Below are 15930 nucleotides of genomic sequence, written 5' to 3' on the forward strand. Positions count from 1 at the left end.
CGTGGAGCTGCTAAAGGAGATATATCGAGACAACCAAGTACAAGTGGTATGGGAAGGCCGAAAAGGAAATGAAATGGTGGGAATTCACCAAGGATTGAAGCAAGGATGCCCTCTGTCACCATTGTTGTTCACGCTTTACGTCAAGGGTATAGAAAGACGACTGGAAAACAGCGAATTAGGTTTCGATTTATCGTACATGCGTAATGGACAAATGGTGCAACAGAAGGTCCCTGGACTGATGTACGCAGATGACATTGTGCTACTAGCGGACAATAAAAAAAATTTACAGATACTGGCGAATATCTGTGGGAACGCAGCGACAAATCTAGGGCTTAAGTTTAGCACAGAGAAATCAGGGATTATGATCTTTAATGAACACACGAGTAACTTCGTGGTGTCAATTCAACAGCAAGTAATACCCATAGTGAAGCAATATAAGTACCTCGGCGTACACATAAACGAAGGAAAGAATTACTCAAGCAACCACCAAGATAATCTGAAAATAAAGGGGAAGCGGAATGCAGCAATAATGAAACACAGAGCACTATGGGGCCACAATAAGTATGAGGTGGTGCGTGGAATCTGGAAAGGAGTTATGGTGCCAGCGCTAACATTTGCAAATGCTATTATATGCTTAAAATCGGATATATTGGCGGGTTTGGAAGTTAACCAAAGATCAGTAGGCCGGTTGGCTTTGGGAGCACACGGTAATACGACAAATGAGGCAGTGCATGGTGACATGGGTTGGGCCTCTTTTGAAGTCAGAGAAGCACAGAGCAAAATTAGTTTTGAAGAAAGGCTCAGGAACATGGATGAAAATAAATGGGCGGCTAAAGTGCACAAGTATGAAAAGCGTGGACACAGAATGGAGGAAGAGGTCAAGGAAGTTGGCAACTAAGTACAGGATAATCGAAACTGTAAATAGACAACCAGGGGTCATCAGAAAGAAAGTGAGAGAAATAGAGACCGTGAATTGGATGCAAAGAATGGAAATAAAAAGGACAATGGAGATTTACAAGAATGAGAAGAAAGATATTAGAAGGGAAAATTTGTACGATAACACAAAGGGCAGTGCCTTGCTATTTGAGGCTCGAGCCGGTTGCCTAAGAACGAAAACATATCGGAAAAAATATTCGGAACTAGATGAGACATGTGTATGCTGCAGTAAAGATCCAGAGACTACTCAGCACATCCTAATGGAATGCGATGGGATCCACCCAGCGAGAACCCTAGGTAACGTGCAACTCCCAGAAGCGCTTGGGTTTAAAGTGGAAGGAAACATAAACAGATCAGCCGTAGAGATCAGCAAGAGACGATTAGAGTACTGGTGGAAAAAAAGCAGGGAAAAGATGGATACAACCTGATCTCTTAAAATCATAGGCAGCGGCACAAGGTAAATTTTTGAAAAATAAAAATAATGAGAGGTATACAAAAATGATGGATAAAGAACATGTATAATATACCTGGTTAAATCAAGCAGGCTAGGTGACTATTTGTCGCCGCCCCGTTTCAAAGGGGATGCAATAAGTCATCATCATCATCATCCACATGCGTTCCTTGGCCTTCGCTATCACCTCTCTAATCGGATTTCCCGGAAGCGCGCTAACCTGCACTCGTTCGCCGTCACCTACCCTCTCTGTTATCGCCGGTTCTAATTTACGCATGTTGGAATCCCCAACAAAGACAACTCGAAGCTTTCCTTTCCCCTCACCGCTGAAAGCTGCCCCCGAAGTCACAATGCCCTCCCCTCCTTTCTTATCCTTGCCCTTGGCTTTGTTTTCTTCCCCGACCGCGTCAGTGGTATCCCCTTCGTGACTATCACTGACGTTTCCGCCACTGCTTCCCGGCGTGGCGGGTTCGGCTGTCTCTGCACTCGCATCGGAGCCAGCTCCGTTCGCAGTGCTCGCCTCGATGCGTTCACCATCAGAATGGTGGCGCTCAGCTGGATTTCTGCGTTAGCTAGCTTTTCTTCTGCCTCCTTCCTCTGCTTCTGCTCGATTTCAAGTTCCTTTTCTAGCTTTCCAACCCGCTTAGCTAACTTATGCTTGTCTTGCTCTAGGCGGTCTAGCCGCGACCCTAGCACACACATCCTACAGATAAAATCTGCACCATTCGCTTCGCGTGCTGATTTAAACCGCGTTTCTTCCAGCGCGTAGGAACGCTCGCACTCAGAACAACGCACGCGTGGGTTCCCCCTAGTACCAACCATCATCTCGTACTAACAAGGCGTAGATGTGGCAAAAAAAAAAACAATTATTCTTTACCTACTTTTATCTAAGCGAGAAGACCAAGAAAGTGAAAAAGCATTAAAATAATTTATAAAGATTGCTTGGCTAAGCTAACCCTCCTAAAAAAGAAACGAAAAAGTGAAATATAAAATAACAAAACTTATCTCTTTGGCACGCTGCTCCTGCTGCGCTGAAATGGCACCTCAACTCGACACGTCCGCTCCCGTCGGCTTCACTCTCACGAGTGAAGCCGGGAAATTGCCGAACAGCGCCTCTAGCGGCCGCCTCTGAAAACATACGCGTTTTCTATGGGAGAGCGTCGTTTTTCCCGAATAACAAATCATAGAAGCCATCTTTCAAAATATTCCCGTGGAAATAGGCTCTAGGCGCTTAGCCCGAAATATCATTCAAGTGGTACCATTACTTACGGCAGAAAATCCGTTCCAAATTGCGGGCAAAGTTTCAAGTATGGAAGTCTATGGAAAAGCCAAAATTTTGGAGGCTTTTTTGGCCAGTAAAAAGCAATTTGCAATGAACCTATTGCATCGATCGACGTATTACTGGGCGTTTATCAACTTCATTGTCTCAGCTTTCAGCTAGTTGCAGCAGCAGCTCTTGAAATGGCAAAGAAGTCGTTTCAAAATCGCAGTTTTCATAACAAGGTCGCGGAATTTATTGTGGTGCATATATAAACCTAGTTTTTGCCGACAGCAGCGCTTCGAAGCTGTAGCAGAATGTTTTGAGCGAGCACAGATCAAGATACCTGATACCACGATCGCGAGTTCGCAGGTTCTAAGCCAGCTGCGCCGCGCTTCTTTCTATCACTTTGTTGCTGCTTAATTTGGTGGTTTTCCGCCAGATGGCATATTCCGAAATGCAGGTCATTTAGTTAAGGATCTTGTTTCGTTTTATTCTACTGTACCAACGTCTTGCTAAAAAATAGCTGGCTGGTTTAGAGAACATGTGAGCGTGCTTTCAAACTTCTTTTGCATTTTAGGTATAATGTATTTTAGAGAATAAACCCAGGTAACGCGTTCTGAAAGTTCATTTCTTTCTTAAAGGGAATATTCATGAAGACATTACTAAGAAATATTTTTGGGGCCTCTTCAGCTATGCCATGGGAAAGGGGTGTTTGTGCGACTCTTGTGCAGCTTGAAACATACCACTAAAATAGATAGTGTCCCGTGTGCGCAATTCAAAGACACAGAAGTACAAAAGTTGGCTGCAGCCCCAGACGTAGTATTTTTACAAAGGAATACAGGTGAAGCTATTTGACTGAGTATATTTGCATTATATCAAAACAGGGCTTTTGCGTACCTGATCTTCGGTGCAAATGAAGGCTGTCCGAATTAGTACAAACCGGTACGTCGAAACATAAACATTCTACCCTCAATATGCATCGCACGTGTCTTATCATTTGAACCATTCCCATATACCTTCACGAAATTCCAGAAATAGTAAAGGTCTTCATATCCTTTTACCACGACTTACGCATAGGAGTATTGGAAATTATGTGAAAAGACTCCGGGGCGTCTTAATGTAGCCTGTCGTGTGAAAATGGAGAACGATTCCAATCACAGACCAGACCCTTTCTGAGTTGCGCCCACAAAGTTGTGCAAGAAGACATTGTCTTCAGCTGCAATTACCGAAGTTGCCGTATAGCATTCTGTTCTTGACTAACTCCTATTGCTGAATCAGGTCGCAGCACCATGATACAATACTTCTGTGAGAATATTCTCCTGCCCTAAATTTAACGTGTTTGAACAATTGACGAATCATGAGAAAGGACCGTGAGGGTTTGCAGAAAATTTCCCTTATTAGAACCGTTTATGACCCATATCGGTACGGTCGTTTTGTCAGGATCACGCCAGCGTCGACTGAGCATCATTTATCATTTTGTCTACGGCCTGTAAATAAAATACAAAAGTGTCGTTACTTGTGCGTGAATAGCACAATGGCAGCTGAACCTTTCACATGGTCCCACTAAGCTACACCTTCCCTTTTCTGCTACAGGACATGTCAATTTCACCCCTGAATTTCGCCCTTTCAGTTTCTTAGAAAGCATAGGGAGCTACACAAGACAAACAGGCCAAGTTTTAAAGTAGTCCTGAGATTTGAGTAAAATTTCATTGCCGATGTTATTATCCTTTACTTGTTTACAACTTTATTACACCTCATTGGTGATAATAATGACGTACTACATAGTAGTTCAGTTCTTATACTTAATACATCATGTCTGAGATGGCTGTCCTGAAAATTAACCAGGTGTAAGCATTGCATGACGTTGGCTGGAAGGACATTCATTAAAAAAAATTTGTGCACAATAAAGAAAACATAGGTGTTCAATAGCACAGTCGCCGTCAAAAGATTACGCGGCCGAGGTTCTGCGAATAAGTTCATTTTCAAGCAGCTACACCCGCAGCCAGTAAAACTATTCAAAACTTTTGTTTACTGTAGACCAGTATACGCTGTAAATCCGAATACCACGATGAGTTCCTCAGGCGTAGAAATATAATATTTTTTCAGCTTCAGGCGTGCGAAAGCTTTTGACGCTGACTATACGTTCTGAAGGCGAGGCTGCTTTTTAGCTTATACATGATGACAAGCGCCGAGCTCGTGATGATGGAATATTAGAGCGTAGAATTGTAGAACTTGTGCAAAGTCAGGTGACTTCATGACGCAAACCTAGCGATAGAAGCTCAGCATGCTTTTTGTTTATTAACACTGATGATAAATGAATAGTCAGAGTAAATTAATGTTACGGTCCGTTTCTAAACAGACTCGAATGTAATGCATACGTTCTATATCACTGAAGGTTCCATGCTAATTCAATACAAGGCATTCATATTCGAATTTTGGCCTGTCTTACACCTACCGAGTCTTTAGCAATGAGAAAAAGTAGGCAATTGCTTCTTGGGAGGTAGCCGAGGCCATGGTAGATGAGATTAGTAAGCGGTATATGTGAGTAGGCTGACTGGGATGATTACATGAAGTACGCCAACGTACCTAGGTTAAGTCACGGTAGAAATTACAGAGCCCTTTATTGTATATATATATATTGAAGTCATGTGAGAGCGTCTCTGCTTAAAATTTATAAGTTTAATAATATCAGGACTGAATAGCCTTCTGTTAAGCTGTTGGGGAAAATACCGTATACGAAGTTCTATTGTGGTTTAAACTGCAACGTTATCATATATCGTATTCATTATTATTCAAAAGAAAGTGACTGTACAAGTCCATCTTTCTCCGGCGTTCACTTCACCTAGGTACCACCGCTTGACTCGTGACCTTTATGTTTTAAAATCTGCCCCTATGACGCAAGTTACGTTGCGGAAAAAATAAATACCCTTTCTAAAGAATGAACCATCACAGCTTCCCGACAAAGCGCGGTACGTTGGCGCAAGTCGTCATTTGTGATCACGATGAGAACGACAGCCCGCCGTTAAAAATGACTTGTCACTCCCCGGTTGTTCATTTTTTCTCAAGGACGCGACTAACTCGTAGAAGGGTAATCGCGACCTTGGCATGATGCTTGCGACCTTTCTGGTTCCGGTCGAGCGCGTTCTTTGTGTATATTTCAGGCGCCTGGCATCGAAAGGCTTACACCTTTGAACAGCGAAGGGCTTTCACAGTCACTTCGGTAGCTGCACGGAAAGCGCGGATAATCAGTCAACTTTCAGCACACGCGCTCTGAATTAAGTCATATATTTGCGAAAAAGGAGCTCCTATATTACCCATAGCGAGAAATGTATTCACAAATTACACCTCATTATCCCGATGTGTTTATGAGCCGCACTCTGCTGCCTGTATTCCGTATTATGACAAAAAATATAGTTTTTACAGTGTCAGGAGCCTAAACGTAAAATAGAAAATTGAAGTAATCACACCAACTGTCATAAATCATAAATTGCAAGAAACAAAACTTTAACTGTACTTAATAATACTCGCAATGCAAACTTTGATGCATGTGATTCATTTCAATTTCCTATCTGTTCCAGGATAGAAATATGCTGTTCAGATGGTCAACATAGCTTGTTTTGCAAAATTTGATAAGAATTTTCTTCTCCAACATATGTTCCTATTGCTCATGCACATTTCTCTCTATCAAATATATGGTCGAAATGTCACTAAGTCAAATTGTGAATCATAAAAGTTAAACTGGCTTCTCCACATAGGGGAAATGCCATAGTAATTTGGGAATGTAATAATACGCAATCATTTGTTTGCATAAACTTTCTGGCTATAGGCATGTAATGTAACGTAATGTTTTACACGGCTTTGTCTTTTCGCAGCAATTTCATCCATTGCATTTGACAACAATGTACCTTTTTATTTTAGCGCGTGAGTCCAAGAAGACAAAGCCACTTATTTAACAAAGCGATATAAGTTTCAAAAGCTCGTTGATTAGGTTGTTATTTGAGCAAAGAAGACGAGAGACTTTTGTGCACAGACGAAATAAGCGGCTAAGAGCGACAACTGATTAGCTATTTCAGAATGAAAAGCTGAGTTTAGCTATGTAGTGTTAAACTATATAGCTTTAAATATTGCACTTATTTTATACATCGCCGGACAGGGGTCATTAGAGATCGCTGGGAGAGGCCTTCGTCCTGCCATGGACATAAAGATAGGCTGGTGATGATGATGATGAAATATTGCCGGAGGTGACCGCCCCTCATCCAAGAGAATACTTCTTCATCATCAGCCTATATTTATGTCCACTGCAGGACGAAGGCCTCTCTCTGCGATCTCCAATTACACCTGTCGTGCGCTAGCGTATTCCAACTTGCGCCTGCTAATTTCCTAACCTCATCATCCCACCTGACTTTCTGCCGTCCTCGACTACGCTTCCCTTTTCTTGGTATCCATTCTGTAACCCTAATGGTCCACCGGTTATCCATCCTACGCATTACATGGCCGGCCCAGCTCCATTTCTTCCGCTTAATGTCAACTAGAATATCGTCTACCCCCGTTTGTTCTCTGATCCACACCGCTCTCTTCCTGTCTCTTAACGTTACTCCTAAGATTTTTCGTTCCATTGCTCTTTGTGCGGTCCTTAACTTCTTCTCGAGCTTCTTTGTTAACCTCCAAGTTTCTGCCCCGTATGTTAGCACCGGTAGAATGCAATGATTGTACACTTTTCTTTTCAGCGACAGTGGTAAGCTCCCAGTCAGGATTTGGCAATGCCTGCCGTATGCACTCCAACCCAATTTTATTCTTCTGTAAATTTCTTTCTCATGATCAGGGTCCCCCGTGAGTAATTGACCTAGATAAACATATTCCTTTACAGACTCTAGAGGCTGACTGGCGATCCTGAATTCTTGTTCCCTTGCCAGGCTATTGAACATTATCTTTGTCTTCTGCATATTCATCTTCAACCCAATTCTTGCACTTTCTCGATGAAGGTCCTCAATCATTTGTTGTAATTCCTCTCCATTGTTGCTCAATAGGACAATGTCATCTGCAAACCGAAGGTTGCTGAGATATTCGCCATCGATCCTCACTCCTAATCCTTCCCAGTCTAAGAGCTTGAATACTTCTTCTAAGCATGCAGTGAATAGCATTGGAGAGATTGTCTCCTTGCCTGACCCCTTTCTTGATAGGTATCTTTCTACTTTTCTTGTGGAGAACCAAGGTAGCTGTGGAATCCTTGTAGATATTTGCCAAGATATTCACGTATGCCTCCTCCACTCCTTGATTACGCAATGCCTCTATGACTGCTGATATCTCTACTGAATCGAATGCCTTTTCATAATCTATGAAAGCCATATAGAGAGGTTGATTGTACTCCGCAGATTTCTCGATTACCTGATTGATGGCATGGATATGGTCCATCGTAGAATATCCCTTCCTGAAGCCAGCCTGTTCTCTTGGTTGGCTGAAGTCAAGTGTTGCTCTGATTATATTGTAAATTATCTTGGTGAATATTTTATACAATACTGAAAGCAAGCTAATGGGTCTGTAATTCTTCAATTCTTTAACGTCTCCCTTTTTATGGATAAGTATAATGTTGGCGTTCTTCCAGCTCTCTGGTACACTTGAAGTTGTGAGGCATTGCGTATAAAGGGTCGCAAGCTTTTCAAGCATGATATCTCCTCCATCTTTGATTAAATCTACTGTTATTACATCTTCTCCAGGCGCTTTTCCCCTGGTCATGTCTTTCAAGGCCCTTCTAACTTCATCGCTAGTTATAGAAGGAGCTTCTGTATCCGGTTCATCATTATTTCGAATGGAAGTAGCTTGGCTGTTTTGGCTACTGTACAGGTCACTATAGAATTCTTCTGGTGCTTTACTATGTCATCGAAATTGCTGATGATATTACCATGCTTATCTTTCAGTGCATACATCTTGCCTTGTCCTATGCCTAGTTTTCTTCTTACTGATTTCATGCTGCGTCCATATTTTACGGCTTCCTCAGTTTTTCCCACGTTATAATTTCGAATATCCCTTACTTTCTTCTTGTTGATCAGTTTTGACAGTTCAGCGAATTCTATCTGATCTCTTGAGTTGGACACTTTCATGTTTTGTCGTTTCTTTATTAGGTCCTTTGTTTCTTGGAAAAGCTTCCCTACTGGTTGCCTTGGTGCCTTACCTCCCACTTCAATTGCTGCTTCTGAGATCAGCCTAGTTACGGTTTCATTCATTACCTCTATGTTATCTTCATATTCCTGTTCTAAAGCTGCATATTTGTTTGGGAGCACCAGCCTGAATTGGTCTGCTTTTACCCTTACTGCGTCTAGGTTGGCCTGTTTCCTCTTGACTAATTTCACTCTTTCTCTCTTCAAATTGAGAGAAATCCTAGACCTCACTAACCTATGGTCACTGCATTTTACCTTACCTAACACTTCTACATCCTGCACTATGCTTGGATCGGCAGAGAGCATGAAATCTATTTCATTCCTTGTTTCTCCATTAGGGCTTTTCCAGGTCCACTTCCTGTTGCTGCGCTTCCTGAAGAAGGTATTCATTATTCGGAGCCTATTCCTTTCCGTGAATTCTACTAACATCTCTCCTCTTGCAATCCTAGAATCGATGCCGTAGTTGCCAATGGCTTGCTCACCAACCTGCTTTTTCCCCACTTTGGCATTGAAGTCGCCCATGACTAAAGTATACTGAGTTTGCACATTTCTCATTGCTAGTTCAACATCTTGATAAAACTGTTCTATTTCTTCATCATCGTGACTAGAGAGGTTGGGGCATAGGCTTGTACTACCTTCATTTTGTACCTCCTATTCAGCTTTATTACGACGACTGCTACCCTTTCATTAATGCTGTAGAATTCATCAATGTTGCCCGCTACGTTGTTATGCACTAGAAATCCTACCCCGGATTCTTTCTTATCTGGAAGACCTCTGTAGCAGAGAACGTGGCTGTTAGTCAGTACTGTGTAAGCCTCACCAGTTCTTCTAACCTCACTAAGGCCAATAATATCCCAGGCAATGCCTGCTAATTCTTCAAATAGTCCTGCTAAGCTAGCCTCACTGGAGAGGGTGCGCGTGTTGAACGTTGCCAGGTTCAGTTTCCAATAGCAGCCTGTCCGGACCCCGACATTCTTAGCACCCTCTGCCGCGTAGCAGGTCTGACCGCCGCCTTGGTCAGGTGCTCCGCAGCCACTGGGAACTGAGGGCCATGGGTTAATTGTCGGAGTCATGAGGGAGGTAGTGGCCGAATACTGCACCAGGGAGGCCAATTCCTGTTCTGGTGAGGGAGTGACTTTGATGAAGCTTAGTGGGACTGCCTAGTTTGGTTGCACCTGAACTAGTATAGCCCCACTAGCTCTCGGCAGTATGTATTTTTTTTCTTTGCCGGTGTCAGGCACCACTCCATGCCTGAAAATGTAGTGGAATGGAGCAGGATTCGAACTTACGACCTTCAGATTTGAGGTCGGGTGTTCTACCTCTACTCCACGCCGCCACTTCTTCTTACAGTTTATTAATTTATTTATTTGCGACGTCAGTGCTCGAAGGCATTACGGAAAGGAGTGGGTTGATCAAGCTAAACAAATAATGCAATTCTTAAAAAGTAACTTTCTAATCATGTATTTTAGCTGGTGGTACGTGAAAAACCTTCGGTGCCCACCAGGAAGGCAGCTTCACAATTATACCATATTACCTGGTTTTACAAAGAATTAAAAAGGAACGTAGTAAGTAATTAACAAATTCAAATTACACAATGTATGCTAGTTGATGTTTCATGAAACTTGCGTTTATTAGTAATCTTTAGCATATCTTTGGGGAGGCGATACCAGTCAAGAGCTCTGCGAGGCCAGTTAATGTGACTAAATCTGATACGTATTTTGTACAGCTGATCAATACGATGCGATATACGTTGTGACGGGGATACAGTCGTACCCGGATATATTGTCACGACTGAAGAAGACAATGAAGGGAGGGACACGAGCGTCTCTCTCTCCGAAGAAGATAAAGTTGGCGCGGACAATTATTGTTGGGCCTTGAATATAGAGCCTGTGTCGCACCACCGTCGTTCTGTGTGCCGTTCTTCGCGTCTTGCGACACTGGTGGAGGTGCCTGATGCCCCGAACTCCTGTGCGGAGTGCAACGCCCAGTTCAAACCCGCAATCAGTTCCTACAGTGGACACTCCTGTCCACCGCTACAGTCGCCGACTGCGGGGCCTCAGCCCGGAGGTAATCTTCTTGGAGAACTCCTCACCAACCGGACCTCTATGTAACGAGATGGCAACCAAGTTCGGTGTGATGAGTTTTTTCATATCCCTTATTTTCTTAGCTTGAATAATTGAAAGCCAACTTCATGTTGGCTTTCATATTATCTCAATTGTTTTGAATATTATGAATATTATTGTGAATATTCTGAATTATATATTATTCATATTATTCATACATTACACTGCACAACCGAAAGCCAACGTAATGTTGGCTTTCGGTTGTATTAGTAGCGACAGTGCTAGAGAACTGACTCAACGAATGAGGGTGCGCTACGATAATAGCAGACTATGCGCAGCCATGACCTCCCTCAGGACTCCGACAATTAACCCATGGCCCTCAGTCCCCAGTGGCTGCGGAGCACCTGACCAAGGCGGCGGTTAGACCTGCTACGTGGCAGAGGGTGCTAAGAATCACTGGGTCCGGACAGGCCGCCAATGGAAACTGAACCTGGCAACGTTCAACACGCGCACCCTCTCGAGTGAGGCTAGCTTAGCAGGGCTATTTGAGGAATTATCAGGCATTGCCTGGGATATTATTGGCCTTAGTGAGGTGAGAAGAACTGGTGTGGCTTATACAGGGCTGACTAACGGCCACATCCTCTGCTACAGAGGTCTTCCAGATAGAAGAGAATTTGGAGTAGGATTCATAATCCATAAGGACATAGCGGGCAACATTGATGAATTCTACAGCATTAATGAGAGGGTAGCAGTCGTCGTAATAAAGCTGAATAGCAGGTATAAAATAAAGGTAGTACAAGCCTACGCCCCAACCTTCAGTCCCGATGATGAAGAAATAGAACAGTTTTATGAAGATGTTCAATTAGCAATGAGAAAGGTCCAAGCTCAGTACACTGTAGTCATGGGCGGCTTCAAGGCAAAAGTGGGGAAAAAGCTGGCTGGCGAGCAAGCAATTGGCAACTACGGCATCGATTCTAAGAAAACTAGAGGAGACATGTTAGTAGAATTCGCTGAAAGAAATAGGCTCCGAATAACGAATACCTTCTTAAGCAAGCGCAGCAACAGGAAGTGGACCAGGAAAAGCCCAAATGGAAAAACAAGCAATGGAATGGATTTCATACTCTCTGCGGATCCCAGCATAGAGCAGGATGTAGAAGTGTTAGGTAGGGTAAAGTGCAGTGACCATAGGTTAGTGTGGTCCAGGATTTCTCTCAATTTGAAGACAGAAAGAATAAAATTAGCCAAGAAGAAACAGGCCAACCTAGACGCAGTAAGGGTAAAAGCAGACCAATTCAGGCTGGTGCTCACAAACAAATATGCAGCTTTAGAACAGGAAGATGAAGACAACATAGAGGTAATGAATGAAACCGTGACTAGGTTGATCTCAGAAGCAGCAATTGAATTTGGAGGTAAGGCACCTAGGCAACCAGTAGGTAATCTCTCCCAAGTAACAAAAGACCTAATAAAAAACGGTAAAACATGAAAGTGAAACTCGAAAGATGAGCTAGAATTTGCTTAACTGTCGAAAATGATCAACAAGAAGAAAGTAAGTGATAACCGAAATTATATCGTGGAGAAGTTTGCGGAAGCAGTAAAATATGGACGCAGCTTGAAATCATTGAGAAGAAAACTTGGCATAGGTTAAGGCAAAATGTATGCACTGAAAGGTAAGCAGGGTAATATCATCAGCAATTTTGGTGACATAGTAAAAGCAGCGGAATAATTCTATACTAATACAGTAGCTCAGAGCAGCCAAGCTACTTTCATTCGAAGTATATATAATGATGAACAGGATACAGAGGCGTCTTTTATAACTAGCGATGAAGTTTGAAGGGTCTTGAAAGACATGACCAAAGGAAAAGATGCTGGAGAAGACGGAATAACAGTCAATTTAATCAAAGACCTGAGGAGATATCATGCTTGAAAAGCTTGCGGCGCTTTATACGCAATGTCTCACGATTTCAAGTGTACCAGAAAGCTCGAAGATCGCTAACATTATACTCATCCATAAGAAGGGAGACGTTAAAGAATTAAAAAATTATAGACACATTAGCTTGCTTTCAGTATTGTATAAAATATTCACCAAGATAATTTCCAATCGAATCAGGGCAACACTTGACTTCAGCCAACCAAGAGAACAGGCTGGCTTCAGGAAGGGATGTTCTACGATGGATCATATCCGTGTCATCAATAATCGAGAAATCTGCGGAGTACAATCAACCTCTCTATATGGCTTTCATAGATTATGAAAAGGCATTTGATTCAGAAGAGATACCAGCAGTAGAGATACCAGGCATTGCGTAATCAAGGGGTACAGGAGGCATACGTGAATATCTTAGCAAACATCTACAAGGATTCCACAGCTACCTTGGTTCTCGACAAGAAAAGTAGAATGTTACCTATCAAGAAAGGGGTCAGGCAAGGAGACACAATCTCTCCAATGCTATTCACTGCAAGCTTAGAAGAAGTATTCAAGCTGTTAGACTGGGAAGGCTTAGGAGTCAGGATCAACGGCGAATATCTGTAAGATATTCGCCGTTGATCGTAAGATATTCGCCGTTGTGTAAGAGTTGGGTTGAAGATGAATATGCAGAAGACAAATATAATTTTCAATAGCCTGGCAAGGCAACAAGAATTCAGGATCGCCAGTCAGCCTCTAGAGTCTGTAAAGGAGTACGTTTATCTAGGTCAATTACTCACAGGGGACCCTGATCATCAGAATTAAATTTGCAGAAGAATAAAATTGGGTGGGAGTGCATATGACAGGCATTGCCAAATCCTGACTGGGAGCTTACCACTGTCGTTGAAAAGAAAAGTGTACAATCATTGCATTCTACCGGTGCTAACATATGGGGCAGAAACTTGGAGGTTAACAAAGAAGCTGGAGAACAAGTTAATGACCGCACAAAGAGCGATGGAACGAAAAATCTTAGGACTAACGTTAAGAGACAGGAAGAGAGCGGTGTGGATCAGAGAACAAACGGGGATAGCCGATATTCTAGTTGACATTGAGCGGAAGAAATGGAGCTGGGCAGGCCATGTAATGCGTAGGATGGATAACCGGTGGACCATTAGGGTTACAGAATGGATACCAAGAGAAGAGAAGCAGAGTCGAGGTCGGCAGAAAACCAGATGGGATGATGAAGTTAGGAAATTTGCAGGCGCAAGTTGGAATACGCTAGCGCAAGACAGGGGTAATTGGAGATCACAGGGAGAGGCCTTCGTCCTGCAGTGGACATAAAATATAGGCTGATGATGATTATGATGATGCGCAATCATTATACAGCTTTATCATGGCCTTGTCACTGCATCCTACATCGCCTGTAATTTACAAGATTTGGAGCATCATGTGCGTGCGCTGTGCGGATACGCAAAGCTAGAACTTAGCTCAGGTGCCAGAGGTAGACTCTCGCAGGGTAATATTTCTTCACAAATTTCCAAGAGGCTGCTGAATGCAGCTGCTGTTGGATGCCGCACTAAGTTGACGAGTATGAAATACATTTCGAGTAAGTTTTGGTCTTGCCTCTTCCTGCATTCTGAGGAATGGTGTAAAAAGTCGCTTCGCGCTTGCAGGGAGATGGCTTTTTCATGGGAATGAATGCACAGGATTTACCATCACCAGAAATTGAAACGATAACAGGAATTAACTAATCAGAACGGTTGTTAGGCGTAATTACATTGAAGTGCTGCATGCTATCGCTCTGTGACGTATAACAGCGCGAAGTTGGAAAAGAATGGTGAAAGACACAGATGGAGACAAGCGCTGTCTGTTGGTTTGTAAGCGTAAAGCAAGTGTATGTTTCGTAGTCTGAATTAAGGCAGTGTTACAAACGCAGTGTTTCGTTGAGTTCGTGCAAAGAATACAATGGAGCCAAAATGTCAGTTAGCAAAGAACAAGGTTGCTTTATTTGCACCGCTGTTTATACGTTTTAGGTGGAGAGGGAACACGTTCAAGACAGTTTTCCCGGGGGCGTGTTTGCTATTTGCAACGTTAGCGGGCATGCGCAATAACGCTGAGTGGGGAGCATGTTAGCACGAGGCGCTTGTCTTTATCAAGCATGACACATCTTCCTTTCTGTACAAACAACAAAGTGAAAATATTAAATGGCATTGCAAGGGGTTACGAAAATTGCTTAAAATTGCTGCCATAATAGAGGCGCTGTGGCGGTCTTCTTTGGCGTGTCGAGCTCCTCAAGTGCGGACTTGCTTCATTTAATATTCCTGGTGCACGATCGATTGAAGACGCATGCGGGCTTACACTGCCGTCGTTGTCGCTTTCGTCGTCCTTGAAATCTTCAGTGGATGACTCCCTGCTGAAAGGTTCGGCTGTCGCAAGAAGGTGCTGCCGGTTTCGACGCAGCATTTTGCTGTCTTCTGTCTCCACTCGGTAGGACCTTGGTCACTCCGTCCGCATCACTCTAGCTTTGGTATCCCATCGGTCTCCGCGCACTCGCACGACTTGTGCTTCCTGCAATGGAGCCAGGGGGCGTCTCGGTTGTTCCTTCTGTCGATGCTTTCGCACAGGCGTGGTGGGAACCTCCCTGAAATCCGGCAATGGTGTTCGTAGCCGTCGGCCAAACAGCAGTTCACCTGGCGATCGACCGTCTTCGAGGGGACACGATCTGTAACTGAGCAATCCAAGCCAAAAGTCGTCTCACCCCTCGGTTTTTTTTAAAGGATTCCTTTAACCACCTGAAACCGTTTCTCGGCCAAACCATTTGAGCGTGGAAACCGCGGGCTCGAAGTAACATGCTGAAAGTCGTATCTTTTTGAGAAGAGCAGGAACTCACGGCTGGAGAATTGCTGTTCGTTGTCAGCGCACACCTGCATAGGTATGCCGTACCTTGCAAATATTGCGCTTAGTTTATCAATGACACCGGCCGCTGACGTGTCCTGTAGTTGCTCCACTTCTGGAAAATTAGATAACGCATCATATGCGCAAAGATACGACTTCCCAGCACACTGGAAGATGTCTACACCACCTATCCTACACCATGCATGCGCAGGCACTGGGCGGATAAGAAGGGGTTCGCTATGTTGCTGGTATGCGTACTTCTGGCACAC

This window comes from Dermacentor silvarum, chromosome 5, assembly GCF_013339745.2.
Source record: "Dermacentor silvarum isolate Dsil-2018 chromosome 5, BIME_Dsil_1.4, whole genome shotgun sequence".
Taxonomy (NCBI): domain Eukaryota; kingdom Metazoa; phylum Arthropoda; class Arachnida; order Ixodida; family Ixodidae; genus Dermacentor; species Dermacentor silvarum.